Source organism: Triturus cristatus, chromosome 7 (genome assembly GCF_964204655.1).
Source record: "Triturus cristatus chromosome 7, aTriCri1.1, whole genome shotgun sequence".
Lineage (NCBI taxonomy): Eukaryota > Metazoa > Chordata > Amphibia > Caudata > Salamandridae > Triturus > Triturus cristatus.
The window spans coordinates 852812854-852826458 of NC_140590.1; the positions used below are offsets into that span (position 1 = coordinate 852812854).

The 13605-nt window shown below is 46.1% G+C and overlaps 1 long non-coding RNA gene across 1 annotated transcript in view; it reads right to left on the reverse strand.

The window, feature by feature from the left end:
• LOC146810700 (uncharacterized) overlaps window positions 1-13232 on the reverse strand; it is a 54699-nt gene extending 41467 nt beyond the window's left edge. The window contains exon 1 of the long non-coding RNA XR_014965726.1: window positions 13150-13232. This is a non-coding gene — a long non-coding RNA (uncharacterized LOC146810700). The remainder of the gene's footprint in view (window positions 1-13149) is intronic.
• Between the last annotated feature and the right edge of the window lie 373 nt (window positions 13233-13605).

The window sequence follows — 13605 nt, forward strand, 5'->3', positions numbered from 1 at the left end:
ATACCATGTACCTATGTTTAAATTCTTTGTGGATCGTTACACAGAAAAAAAGTCTTTCCCCAGTCCATCACACGAGAGAATGTTTATGTAGCGCCCAGAAGCCGCATAGTATTGTCATTGAAATTCTGGAGCTGCTTGGCAGAAGTACAAGCAGGACTGTGACCTAATTTGTTTGAGTGTTTCTTCAGAGCAGATTCCTGCTTTGTATGTTGATGGTGACTGCTATCGCACGGGTGGTTGTGTGATTCTGTGAGTTCGTGCTTTCACCCAGAGAAAATTCTAGAATGAAGTAGCAGATGCAGAATGCTAGTGATGTCATCACTGAATATTGAGGGGCATGTTTATGAAAAAGTCACGCAGCGCAGCAAGTCACCTTGTTGCACTGTGCTGCATGACTGTGGAGAGGCAGGAATGTGCCGTATTTGAAAGACTACAGCACATTCCTGCTTTTCCCCTGCGCTGGTGCCATTTTGGATGCCGAGCGCCAACGCAGGCAGCTTTGCACCATGGTACAAGGGTGTGTGTGTTGCACGCATTGTTGTTTTTCTGCAGGACGGGACACCTTCCTGCCCAAAACAATCCTGAGAGGCAGGGCCGGACTGGGAACCAAAACCGGCCCTGGCAAAGTGCTCAGCCGCCTCCCCCCCACCACCCGCGGGGGGGGTGTGGGTGCCGCCGAGCTCTTTGCCAGGGCCGGTTTTAGGCCGATTTTGCTACAGGGCCGATTTTGCAGCTATGCTGCAAAAACGGCCCTGTAAGAAAAACGGCCCCCAGGGGCCCAAAACCGGCCCCATCCGTGCGGCGCACCGGGGGATTGCCCGGTGCCCGCTACAGCCAGTCCGGCCCTGCTGAGAGGCATATTCCATGCAGCACACATAGGAAGAAGAAGTAGCGAGGAGAAATAAAGATATTTCTCTTAGTTACGCCTCTCCTGGGAAGGTATATGTTTTTATCGTATTCCCAGGTTTACCAGTTCTGGCCAATCTGCGAATGTGTCAAAAAACATGGGAGTTGAGTAGGAACACCCATGCACCTCCCATGGAACAACTTTCTAGCACAGAGTAAGGTGACACAGAGATTTGCGCTGTGTTGTTTTACATGAGATTTATGAGCCTACTCAGGGCCACGCAAAGTGGCCTTGCGTGGCATCATAAATCTAATATTTAGATTGTGTCACGCCTGTACCTCATTGCGTGGTGCAAGCGCAATCTAACTGGGGTCATAAGTATGGCCCTGAGTCTGCCGATGAGGGAAAGCTATGTGTAGACAGTTGATGACAGGGGGCTTGATTTAAATGTTGGTGGAGACAGAACTCTGTGGCAACGACACGAAGTTCCCTCCCTGACAACCTGATTTGGAATTGAGCGGCCCATAGGTTTGATGACGGCGAAGACTATTACGTTTCCACAGTGGTCAAACTCTTTGAACGGCCTCACAGAGTAAAGGCTGTATGTCTGCCCACCAAATTTAGATGGGCGGATATACAGACAATTTTCAATGTCCGCCATTGCCAGGAAGTTTTTCCTGGCAGTAGGGGGCATTGAAAAGTGCTCATTGTCCCCTCGCCATGGTAGGAAACTCTGATGGTGAGGGGGCATTTTTTTTTTTTAAACAAAATCCCGCTTTTGGAGAAGGATCTGGTGTTGTCACCAGTGCTTAATTTGAGCTGGTGGTTTCCAGTGCGCGGCAACAGCACTTAATTGTCAGTACTGGTGCTTGTGAGTCTGCCACAAGGTGGTGCTGTCTAGCTAATTTAGAGATGACCACAACAACAATTAATTATTAATTCAATATACATTAAAAACACCTGTTAACTGCCGCCCAAGCCACTCTTATAGCTTTGGGGGCCTGAAATAGTTTGAATTGTCACACTTGTGGGAGTGTGATGGTTAGTAGTTATGTTGTTGCTATCACTGGCAGCATAGCAGGGGCAATATGTAGTGCAATCTGCAGTGGCCCCCTGATGAGAGCGCTGGCACTTTTATTTCTATTACAAATTAAGCACTGGTTGTCACATTTTGTACCAAAATAGGTGAAACCAAACACTTATATTAATAGAATGCTGTAGATTTGAGAGGAGGGCTTGGTGATCAAGCGAATCATTGGTGAACTACCACTACCACTTTGAGCAAAGTTAATGGAAAGTAAAATTCTTAAGACTGATGATAATCTTACAGGTAGGACTGAATGCGTATGAGACTAAATGGTGGTAAATTGTATGTTCATTCTAGAGAACACAGATTACTTCATACCTCATAGATTACATTTGAAGGATGTTTCTTGTTAGTGCAGTTAACTAAGCTGTTTCGCTAAGAGGTAGAAAGCTAGGGTAGAGGTACACACCAGAGGAACACCCCTACATTTCCAGAGATTTCCAATTCTATCTACACCTTCATACTTATTACCATTGAATGGTTTAGGGTTCCAGAGCTTATTCAATAGTGATAGTTATGTACCTTTGCCAACTGAAAATTTTTTGTCATTCTTAGTTATTAGGAGTGTATAGGTGAATACAGCCCTCGGTTAAAAACAGATGTTATTACAACCCACCATGTACCTGATTCTTTTGTAACATATGTTATTGTTAATTCACCAAGGTTTACGGTGTGGAAATATACCTTGAATGTTGTCAGCTATGAGTAAATACACAATTTGTTTACAAACAGGTTTTGTATCAATGCTAGGACTTACTTTTCTGTAGGGATTTTGTTGATGCTAAGGCACAGAGGAGCTTATTTATAAGCCCATTGTGCCACTGGTGCATCACTTCTATTGACGCACCGGTAGCGCAATGGGCTTCCCCATATTTACAAGGCCATGTAAAGTCACTCTGCATGACTTTTCATGACCTTTTAAATATGTTTCCATTTCACGCATAACCCTGCGTGAAGGGGACCTTCCATGGGTGTTGCAGTGGGTGTTCCCAAGCAACATGCATGGAACTTGACACATTCCTAGATTTACAACACTTTGTACACCTGGAAATGCATCAGAACCCTGCGCCTCTCCAGGGGAGGCATAAGAAGGTGCAACGAGGAGAAATACTTTTATTTCTCCTCGGTTTTTTTCCTCTTTCTATGCGTGCTGCAGAATCTATGCGTGCTGCATTCTGCAGCATGCATCGAAAGAGGAGAATGCCTTTAACGATTGTTTATGTGCAGGAAGGTACTCTTTCCTGCACAAAAACAATCATCACCTCAGTGCAGGCACTCTTGCAAAATGACGCAATGGTGCCTGCGCTGGCACACGGCTGCTGTTTGTGCACAGGGAAGAAGAACAGGAATGCGCTGTATCTTGTAGATAGAGGACATTCCTGTCCTTTTATTTTGACGCACAAAAGCACAGCAGGAGGGCTTGCTGCACTGCAGTGCATCAAAATATTGTAAATGAGGCCCAGAATCTCTACCAAAACAACCATGTGTACATAGATCAGTTTATAATACATAGAATACTTTACATCCAAGGTAAAACAGTCCTTGTCCCTATTATGTCATGGTGAAGCAAATAACAAAATTAAAGATAATAATCCTGCCTGTAGCCTTTTAACCTCTTCGACGCCGATGACGGAACGGTTCCGTCATGCACGTCGGTTGGGCTTTGCTTATGACGGAACCGTTCCGTCATGGCCCCGCCCGCGCTCAGAACTTTCAGCACCGCGCGGGAATCCGCGCAGCGCTGAAGAGGTTAAAGCGCTTAGTTGCTGGGCAGAGTGGAGACAGTTGCTGTTGGAATTGCAGCTAACTCTCATTTATGACGAATCAATCTTGCAATGGTATCACTATGATGATTATGGCACTTCTCTCTACTTTTAAAGTCAATAAACGTCTTGTCAATTTAGCCTTGGAAGAGTCGGAGAGTGAGGGCCCCACTCCTGTTGCTCATCTCCACATTGCCAAATGAAAAAGTGAAAGATAAGTGAAAGCTGTGAGAGAAAATCATGCCTGCAGCATTTATACTATCTGGGAAAATCAATCACCTCTTTAATTGCCTGAAGACTGAAATGAACACCTGAAAAGTGCCCCAGGTCCAGTTCCACCCGCGCTGCTGCACCACCCAGCTCTTTCCCCGTGTCTTTTTCCTGCTTTAGCCTCGCTTTTCACTGCTTTCTCCTTCCTTTCCCCTGTTTTTCTGAGTGTTTTCTCCTGCTTGTCTCATGTTTTACCACTTTCTCCTTCCTTTCTCCCCCATTTCTCTGAGTACTTTTTCCTATTTTTGCCTAGTTTTCTACTGCTTTCTCCTTTCCTTAACCCCATTTTTCCGAGTGCTTTCTCCTGCTTGTGTCTCATTTTTTACGGCTTTCTCCTTCCTCCCCCATGTTTTTCTGAGTGCTTTCTCTTGCTTGTGCCTTGTTTTACTGCTTTCTATGTCGTTTCCCCCGTTTCTCTGAGTGCTTTTTCCTGCTTTTGCCTAGTGTTCTACTGCTTTCTCCTTCATTTCCCCCATTTTTCTGAGTGCTTCCTCCTGCTTCCCCCTAGATTTTTCTGCTTTCTCCTTCATTTCCCCCATTTTTCTGAGTGCTTCCTCCTGCTCCCCCCTAGTTTTTTCTGCTTTCTTCTTCCCTTCCCCTGTTTTTCTGAGTGCTTTCTCCTGCTGTTGCCTAGTTTATACTGCTTTCTCCTTCTTCTCCCCCTTTTTCTGAGTGCTTTCTACTACTTTTCGCTCGTTCTTTACTGCTTACATGGCTGTTCGAATGAACAGAGCAATCCATAGCAGCTAGCAACTCCTGAGACCCTCACAGGTGATTTGTTGCACTCTATAAATCCTGGTTGAAAAGTGACCAGTTCACTTTTGCGGACATTTCAGGTGTGTCCTTGCACCACATGCACAGTCATTTTAATACGTTGTGATCTGTTTAAGCTAGACATAAAAACTTTTTTAAAGTATGTAATTTATGCAATTGAAATGTGAGAAATATGGCATTCAAGTTAATGTGGTAAATAGAGTGGAATAAAGTTTTTCTATTGATCCTGCTTATATGCCATGCAAACACGCCTAAATACAAATATTTTGTGTGCCCTTGCTCTATGACTGCTGCACGAGGGCATCATTGGTAACCACGTACATTCAATAATTTTCTCCAAGATCATGAAAATAGCACTGAAACAAATCATACTTAGACATGCTCTGTGCTATGACTATGCAGTGTTTTAGAGATAATATGTGTCTGCCTCACAACCGACAAATAGTATTTATCTTATCTTGGGCTACAAAGACCTTGAACTGCATATTGCACTGGTACTGTGACCACTGTTACCAAAAGACATAATATGGGACCGCATTAAGATACAAACATTGGCAGAGCCAATAGGTCTCGCCTATGCAAGATCTATTGACTTTGGAATTATGTTTCAGCCATGTTATACACCAGCGTGGCTGCTGTTAAGCATGGCTAAAAGTTAGTGGCATGGGGGCATGGCCAAGCCCAAGATGGAAGTGTCAGCATAATCTGCATGCTCCCGTCCCGGCTGTGCCATTACAGCACTTTCAGTGGGTCTCACTGCCTAGACGAGGTCTCCTGGGGGGGCAGTGAGTCCTTTGAGGCCCCTAAAGCACTCTGGCACCCCCGGGGGATGGAACGGAACATGCTGACTGTGGGCAGCTGCCTCATAAGTCGCAGGCCTGGTGGCTGTGCATAGACACTGCGGAGGGCCTGAGGTGGGGAGCCTGCCCTACTTCCTCCCACATGGTGAGACATCGTGGACAGTTGAATGTGGTGAGGCTACACCCCTGATTACAACGGGGGAGCCGCAAGCCAGCTTATCAACCCTGAGCACTTGCTCAAAATGGCCCACTCTGCCTCCCATGACATGGGAAGCATTGAATGCCCAGATGGACCTCAAATTCTCCACGGGGTGGGAGTCTTGTGCTGACGGCCCTACAATGGCTCACAGCATTGCCCCACACCACTGAGGGGCCCTACATGCGTGGTTGTCCTGGGAGACGTGACGGGCCCTGGCTGGAGAGGAGTCATCACACAAGCCGTCTACATGGAGCAATGCAGCCCTGGAAGGCCTAGTTATCAACTACCCTCAGCATCCGCTTGCCCACTAGACATCATCTACTGTGGAGATGTGAGAATGGTGAGCACCAGGATGCATCCAGAGGACTCACCTGGAGCTAAACTTTCTGGGAACCATCCTTTTGGGTCCCTCCTCCACCATATTTGGCAGTGAGTGCACAGGATTGCTGGAGCCTTCCACCTCCTTTGAACAGGCACCTTGCAGGGGGTGGTGACTTGCCTATCCATAGCCACTCAGCCCCTCAGGCGCAATCCTGCAGATACGATCATAGGGGAGACCCCCACCACCATCGCATAGGGGGAGACCTGGTGACACCTTCCCTTAAGAGGATACAACAACAATACCCCGCTAAAATTACAGTCTGACAGCCCACAGACTTCCTCATGGGGGGGGGGGGGGGTGTTAACAGGAAGCCCTTGGGACTCCTAGTAGGACACTTTCCTACTCTTTGTTGGTCATGCTCAGCTCTTGAGCTTCCCTACAATGGTGGATGGCGAGACAAAAAAGGAGAGCATGATCACGGACATGTTCCAGGCGGCCCCAAGAAAATGTGATCAACTAAGGCACCTCTGCCTTGGTCGGGGGCAGGGGAACGTCACCTATCATTAACGGTGACCGGCTGACCAAGACCTTTATGATACAACTCTTCGATGAGCTCAAAAATGATATTACTGCCGAATGAACAGATCTTCAACACAGCCTCTTCGAGGTGCGCAAGAAGGTAGGAGATCTGGGTCACCGGTGGACTCCCTTCAGAAAACTCAAGATGAGCACTGCCTGGACCTGGAAGAATACAGTGCGTGGCTCGTGGACCTGAGTGAGCGGGTCCTAGTGCTACAAGACAAACAAAAGGACCTTGAGAATTGACCCAGGCGTTCTAACCTCCATATCAGGGGGGGTCACTGCAGGCAAAGGGGGCAAGGACATTCATGGTCCATTGACCCTTTCATCCTTGGGGCATAGGGGGCAAATTTAGCCCTCACTAAAGTCACAGATCTAGACAAACTTAGTCATGGCCTGACGGTGGCTCTCTCAGTGGCTGGGAGGGTGTTTTTGGAAGAGGTAGGCCTGACTTCTCATTTTATGCTGGTGCACACAAAATGTTTAGCGGGGGCGGACCTCCCCAAGTTTAGCTCCTCAGATAGAGCATAGCTCAAGCACCCTATAGAGAAGGAATAAATACTGCTGGCTATACCAAAACTGTCCCCCTCCAAAGTGCATTTAGAAATGATGTGCTTCCACTTTCCTCCCCTTAATGTTAAAAGTCTATTGGGCAATAGTACAAGAGGGCCAGGTGACACCTCCCATGTCCAAATATACAAATTTCCTGATTCTTAAGCCGGGGAAAGATCCCAAAGAGTACAGGTCACATTGTCCAATATGTTTGCTAAAATATTGACTCCAAAATCTTTACTAAGATAGCCACCTTAAGCCTTCAAGACTTGATGGGAGATCTCATTCACCCGAAGCAATTGGGCTTTAAACCTAGGTGTCAGGTGGCCAAGAACACCAAAATGGCACTCCTCCTCATTGATATTGGGCCCATGAGACGTGCTCATTCCCTCCTGGTCTCTCTGGATGAGGAAAAAGCATTCAACAGGGTAGACTGGGAGTTCATGTTGGATGTTCTGTGGCAGCTGGGGTTTGGGGACTCCTTTGTGGATTGGTTTTGATCAGGCTATAACAAGAGCTGGCATTCCAGTTAAATGGTGAATTAACTAACTGGGTCTCTATATCCAGGGGGACCCGGCAGGAATGCCCCCTCTTCCCTCTCCTATTTGCCCTTACCCTGGAGCCCCTACCCCAGTGTATTAGAGTGAATCCCCTCATCAGGGGAATAAAGTTTGGCACGCAAGACACGAAGATCACTATGTTTGCTTACAACATACTAGTCTCACTAACTGACCCAGGCTCGTCTCTACCCCACCTAATGACAGAGCTAGAAACCTACCAGAAAGTCTCCAGCTTCAAGATCAGCCTAGCAAAATCAGTGATCATTGAGTTCTGTACACTAGCCCCCAAACAAACTCTCCTCCAGGAAAATTTACCTCTACACTGGGTGGAGTCCCACATCAACTACCTCAGACAGGCGCTGGCCCCAACGCTCTCCCAGACACGTGCCATAAACCTTCAGTGGTTGTGAAGGGTGGTAAAAGCAGAACTAGGTAGTTGGAAGCATAAAACATTATCCCTTTTAGGGTGGGTGGTGGTCATTAAGTTGCCCATTCTACCCTAGATTCTCTATGTCTTCCAAACCTTGACTCTCTCGATCCTGAAAGACTTCATAGTGGAACTCCAATCCTTCAGCTACACATACCTCTGGGATGGGAAAGCCAAACACCTCTCCTGACACCAAATCACTCTTAAACCATGGATACAAGGCTTAGGTATGGCCAATCTAGCAAATTACTATGGTGCAGCCCACCTTCGCTTTCTCGTCCACTGGACTAGGCAGCAAACCAACAAAGGCTGGTGGATGGTTGATCATACTATGGCTGCGGGTCATTTGTGGTAGATCCCATAGAGATGCAGATCTCAGCAAACGGGCACTCTCTATAGGCCCCCTGTCACTAGGGCTTATTTGGCTGTATGGGACAAAGTGGTGATTATTAAAGAGCTTATGTCCTTTCCCTCACCTTTAACACCCCTCTGGGGGTACAGCAACTTTTCTCTGGGCCTGAAAAGAGGACACTATAGGGTTTGGCTACAAGGGGGGCTACAAAACACTGCACGATATCTTTGAGGGGGAGCTCTATTAAACCCTTTGACAAGCTCGAATATGGGTTATCGGAGATAGAACGATTTCATTAACTCCAACTTCGGTGGGAGCTACCCGAGCGCTCACACCCTTTGAGAAACACCTAATTCATTGCACTGATTACACCCACCTCACATCTAAGATTTATGCCATGCTAAACATCAAGGGTCACACCCATAAATTTCCTTTTCAACAAGCCTGGGAAAAGGGTATATACATAACCTTGGAAGAGGCCCAATGGGATGAAGTACTCATCTGCACACATCATGTCACGTAACATACGGGGGAAGTGAAACACTGGCTAAGATTCTCTGTTGGTGGCACTATACTCCTGGTCACCTAGCCAACATGAAGGCAAAATTGACCCATGTTTTTGGCAAGGTTGCGGGAAGGAGGGCCCCTTTTAGGACTCAGTCCTCACCACCATTAAGCAGATGGCAGGGGGTGACATCACTAGATGCCCAGAGGTTATTTGTTTGGATTGGCCCGACGATGAGAACTTTCCCCTATGAGGGCGGAATGGGCGTTTAATCTCCCATCTGCTTCTTGCCACCAAGCAATCTATCCTTTCATTCTGGGGTCAGTCAGTACCTTCAGCTGAACTCCATTGGATCGAGATATCATGGTGGGTCCTAGGCATGGAAAAACTTACCAATTAAACTACTGGCACTACTTAGGAATATGTGAAGAAATGGCACCCGTTGTTGGACTTTTTTGCCTATGACTATAAGGAGTTGATATGCCCAAAATGACTCAGGGTCCTGAAAATCCTGGAGGAGTCCAAGATAAAGGCCTACTACTCCTCTACCCACCCATCCACTGCTGATGCCTTTCAGAGGCAGACTACCAAATGCATCTTCTAAGACTTGTATTCAGGATTTTTACTCCTTTTTTTACTGATTTAAATGCCAATAAAAATATATTTGACCTAAAAATTAGTGGCAGAAAGGAGATTGGTGTGGAGTGGAGTAGAATGGCGTGTTATGGAGTGGCATAGAGAGTCATGGGGTGGCATAGAGTGGGGTTTAGTGGCATAGAGTGGTGTAGAGTAGAGTTGATAAGCATGGAGTAGCATAGAGTGGAGTGGTGTAGAGTGTTGTGGAGCGTTGTGGAGGGAGTAGAGTGTTGTAGAGTGGAAGGGTGTAAAATGGAGTAGGGTGTTGTAGAGTGGAGTGGCACAGAGCAGAGTGGAGTGACGTAGACTGTATTGAGTAGAATAGAGTGGAGTGATGCAGAGTAGAGTGGGGTAGAGTGTAGTGGCGTAGAGTGAATTGGCTTAGAGTGGCATAGAGTAGAGTGGCAAAGAGAGCAGCAGATTAGAGTGCCCTGGATTAGCATGCAGTGGCTTAGAGTGCAGTGTTGTGGAGTTCAGTGGCAGAGTGCAATGTTGTAAAGTAGACTGTTGTAGAGTAAAGTGGTGTATAGTAGAGTGGCATGGAGTGCATTGGTATTGAGTGCAGTGGTGTAGAGTAGAGTTGTGCAATTTAGAGTGGCGTAGATAGCAGTGACGTAGTGTACAATGGTGTAGTGTGCACCGGTTTAGAGTGTTGCAGACTAGAGTATAGTGGCGTAGAGTACAGTGGTGGAGGATAAATTGGCTTAGAGTGCATTGGTTTGGGGTAAAGTTGTGTAGAGTGCTTTGGCATAGGTGCAGTTGTTAGAGTAGAGTGCAGTGGCGTAGAGTAGAGTGTTGCAGAGTGGCATAGAGTGGTGCAGCGTAGATTGCAGTGGTGTAGAGTGCAAAAGCGTAGAGTAGTGAGGAGTAGAGCAAAGCGAGTGGGCCACAGTGGAGTGACACAGAATGCAGTGCCATAGAGTTGCTTGTTTTAGAGTAGAGTGATGTGGTGTGGAGTGCTGCACTGTAGAGTGGAGTGGTGCAGGATATAGTGCAGTTGCATAGAGTGGAGTGGCATAGAGTGCAGTAGTGCAGAGTACATTAGAGAGGCGTAGAATGGATTGGCATAGAGTGCACTGCCTTGGAGTGGTACATTGTAGAATGCAGTGGTACAGAGTTCAGTGTTGCAGGGTTCAGTGTTGCACAGTAGAGTAGCATAGAGTGGAGTGGCGTAGAGTGGAGTGGTGCAGAATAGAGTGGAGTGGCTTAGACTGGAGTAGTAGAGAGAGCAGTGACAAAGAGTGCAGTGGAACATAGTAGAGTAGAGTGGGGTAGAGGGGTTTAGTAGAGTGGTGCAAAGTAGAGAAGAGTAGAGTGAAAGTAGCATAGAGAGGAGTGGTGCAGAGTAGAGTGCAGTGATGCAGTGTGGAGTGACTTAGAGTGGAGCAGCTTATTGTGGAGTGCTGCAGAGTAGAATACAGTGACATGGAGTGGTGCAAAGTAGAGTGGAGTGTGGTAAAGTGGAGTATGTGTGGTGTGGTTGTGTACTGCCATCACAGAGAACACACTTTCATTTGAAATGACCATTACATTTGCACAGTCATGTTTAATGTGCACAAACGATAATGTGTGAAAGTGTCATCACCTAGAGTATTGATTTGTTTTGATCATATTAAAAAAAAATCCACCACACTTCAGACTTACTAATGTGCTTCATGTGTGCTGTCATAATTCTGATATTTTCTGAAATACATGCACAGTTCATTTACAGACATTTAAACTTTGCTGTGAGCTTGAAAAAATAACATCCTACAGCCTTCCTCCAGCACTCCATCAGTAGCAATTCTGTTGCCATTTAAATCCTCTCACTTTGAGATCAGTGAAGGAAAAGTAAACACCAGGCTCACTGGAAGAAAGAGCCTGACATTTGATCTCTGTCTTTGAATGCACACAGAGACGTTTTAAGGCATGGGCAAAGTGGGCTCTTGCCGAGGGCCCCAGCCATTCAGTGGGCCCCCAGATAGAGCGGGATTTGTTTTGCAGAAAGTCCTGCCCTGATGAGCTTAAATAATTCTGAAACAGATTGTTGTAAATGTTGTTTTCCTCTAATTCACTTCTAATGTGGGTGATGTTTGAGTCTATTACAGACATTTTGCAGAGAAATGTGTTGATGTTTCATGCAGCATCCATAAGGAAAAGTTTCTTTTAGATTAAATCGGGATGTCACATATGAGAAATGAGATGTTACAGAGATAAATTTCCAGTAATTTTAATGAGCTGCTGCTGTGTTACAATATTGAAAACACATATCGCTATCCCTGAATATTAGATGTAATCACATTTAGACAATGGAGGAGTGTGCCTGAGCACTGTCAGTGACCTGGACAAAGAGGGCATGAAAGAGCTGATGGATTATAAATAGGGCTTCCTGTGTTCCGTTTTTACTGATTTTTACAGATAAATACAGACAGAAAACCATTTCTTTTCCTGTCTGTATTTATTTTTCAATGTGGATAAAAACGGAAGTTGGGTTGTTTTTGAGTGATTCTAAATGCTGTCAATCATGACTGCCAGGCCAATAGCTGTCCGGATTGACAGGCAAGGGGATTAAACAAAAGATAGGGATTTTAGTAAACCCTTACACAGCAGTAGATCTGCACAGCCTTGATACTAAAATTTACAGTTTCTTGCAAGTGCATATTTTACCATCTGAGTGAGTATATAGCATTGAACCCTGCCAGGCGTTCAGGCACGAGTGCACATTAACTGGTTATATAAATGCGCAAATATACACATTTCAGCTTCATTTTTTCAAAAAACTTAAAATTAATATAGATAAATACAGGTAAAATTAGCAAAAAAGAAACATTGATAAATACAGACAGAAATGACAAAAATATAAATACCATAAAACCGGGAGCCCTAATTATAAAATCAAAATCGTCCCAAACAGGGCCTCCCAAAATACGTTTGGCCCTGGGCCTTCAAAATCCTTAAGATGTCCCTGAATGCACATCAACTGGGACAATATAAGAATACAATTTAAAGGTCTATTTCAGAAAGGGAGCACTCAGAAGGATACAATAAATAAGGTATGCGCCACGGAAGAGACTAACGCAAGCAGGACAGCGTAAAACAAATAAAGCCATCAAATAGAAAGCAAGCAAATGTGAGTTACAAACCACAAAGCCATTTGTAAGTAATGAGTGGAATGCATTCCCAGGGAAGCATTCCGAATGTTCCCAGGATGTCGTTAGCAAAGCAGACAGCGGCACTGTCTGGTAGGCTTTGATATAAAAAGAAGCTATATTTTAAATTTCTTCCTTAGCAGAGGAGATTGTCAACATACAAAGGGGAGATAATTCCAGTGCCATTTAGGATGGCATGATGCATTACCTCCTTGTCAGACCTCCATGTCACAGTCCTTACGTAAGTGAATGACAGATCCTTCACGCAGACAATCCCTAGCTGAAAACTCCCCTGCTCCCAAACCTACCCTCCAGGCCATGCCCACATCCTGTGGAACAAAACCTTACCTCCAGACATCATGTTGTTTTTTTTCTCTGACTGGGACGAGGCTGTTGGACTCTCGGTTGGTAATGTTGTCAACTGCTGGTGTGTTGGGTGAGGTCTGATGTAGGAGCCTTTTCCTGGGCGGGGCGGGGCTTGAGTCCCTGCTGTAGCAGTACAGCCGTGGGCTCTGCTCCGTTTGCTTCAGAACCTTGTTGATCAGTGCCATTCTTCCTTTCACTGGGATGAGCGTGTTACATTGATGGGGACCGCCCGGGGTGCCAGAGGCGTGGTGAGTGCTGGTTTCTTTTGCGGGGACAGGCCTCTTCTGCTGGGAAGCAGTCTTGGAGGAGGTGTGCTTCTCCTGGAATGAGGTGGCGTGGCTTGAGTCCCTACTGAAGCCGGACTGCCACAAGCTCCTCTCCGATCACGTCTGAGCCTTGTTGGGCGCCCGGAGCACCTGGGGCGTGGTGGGTACAGGT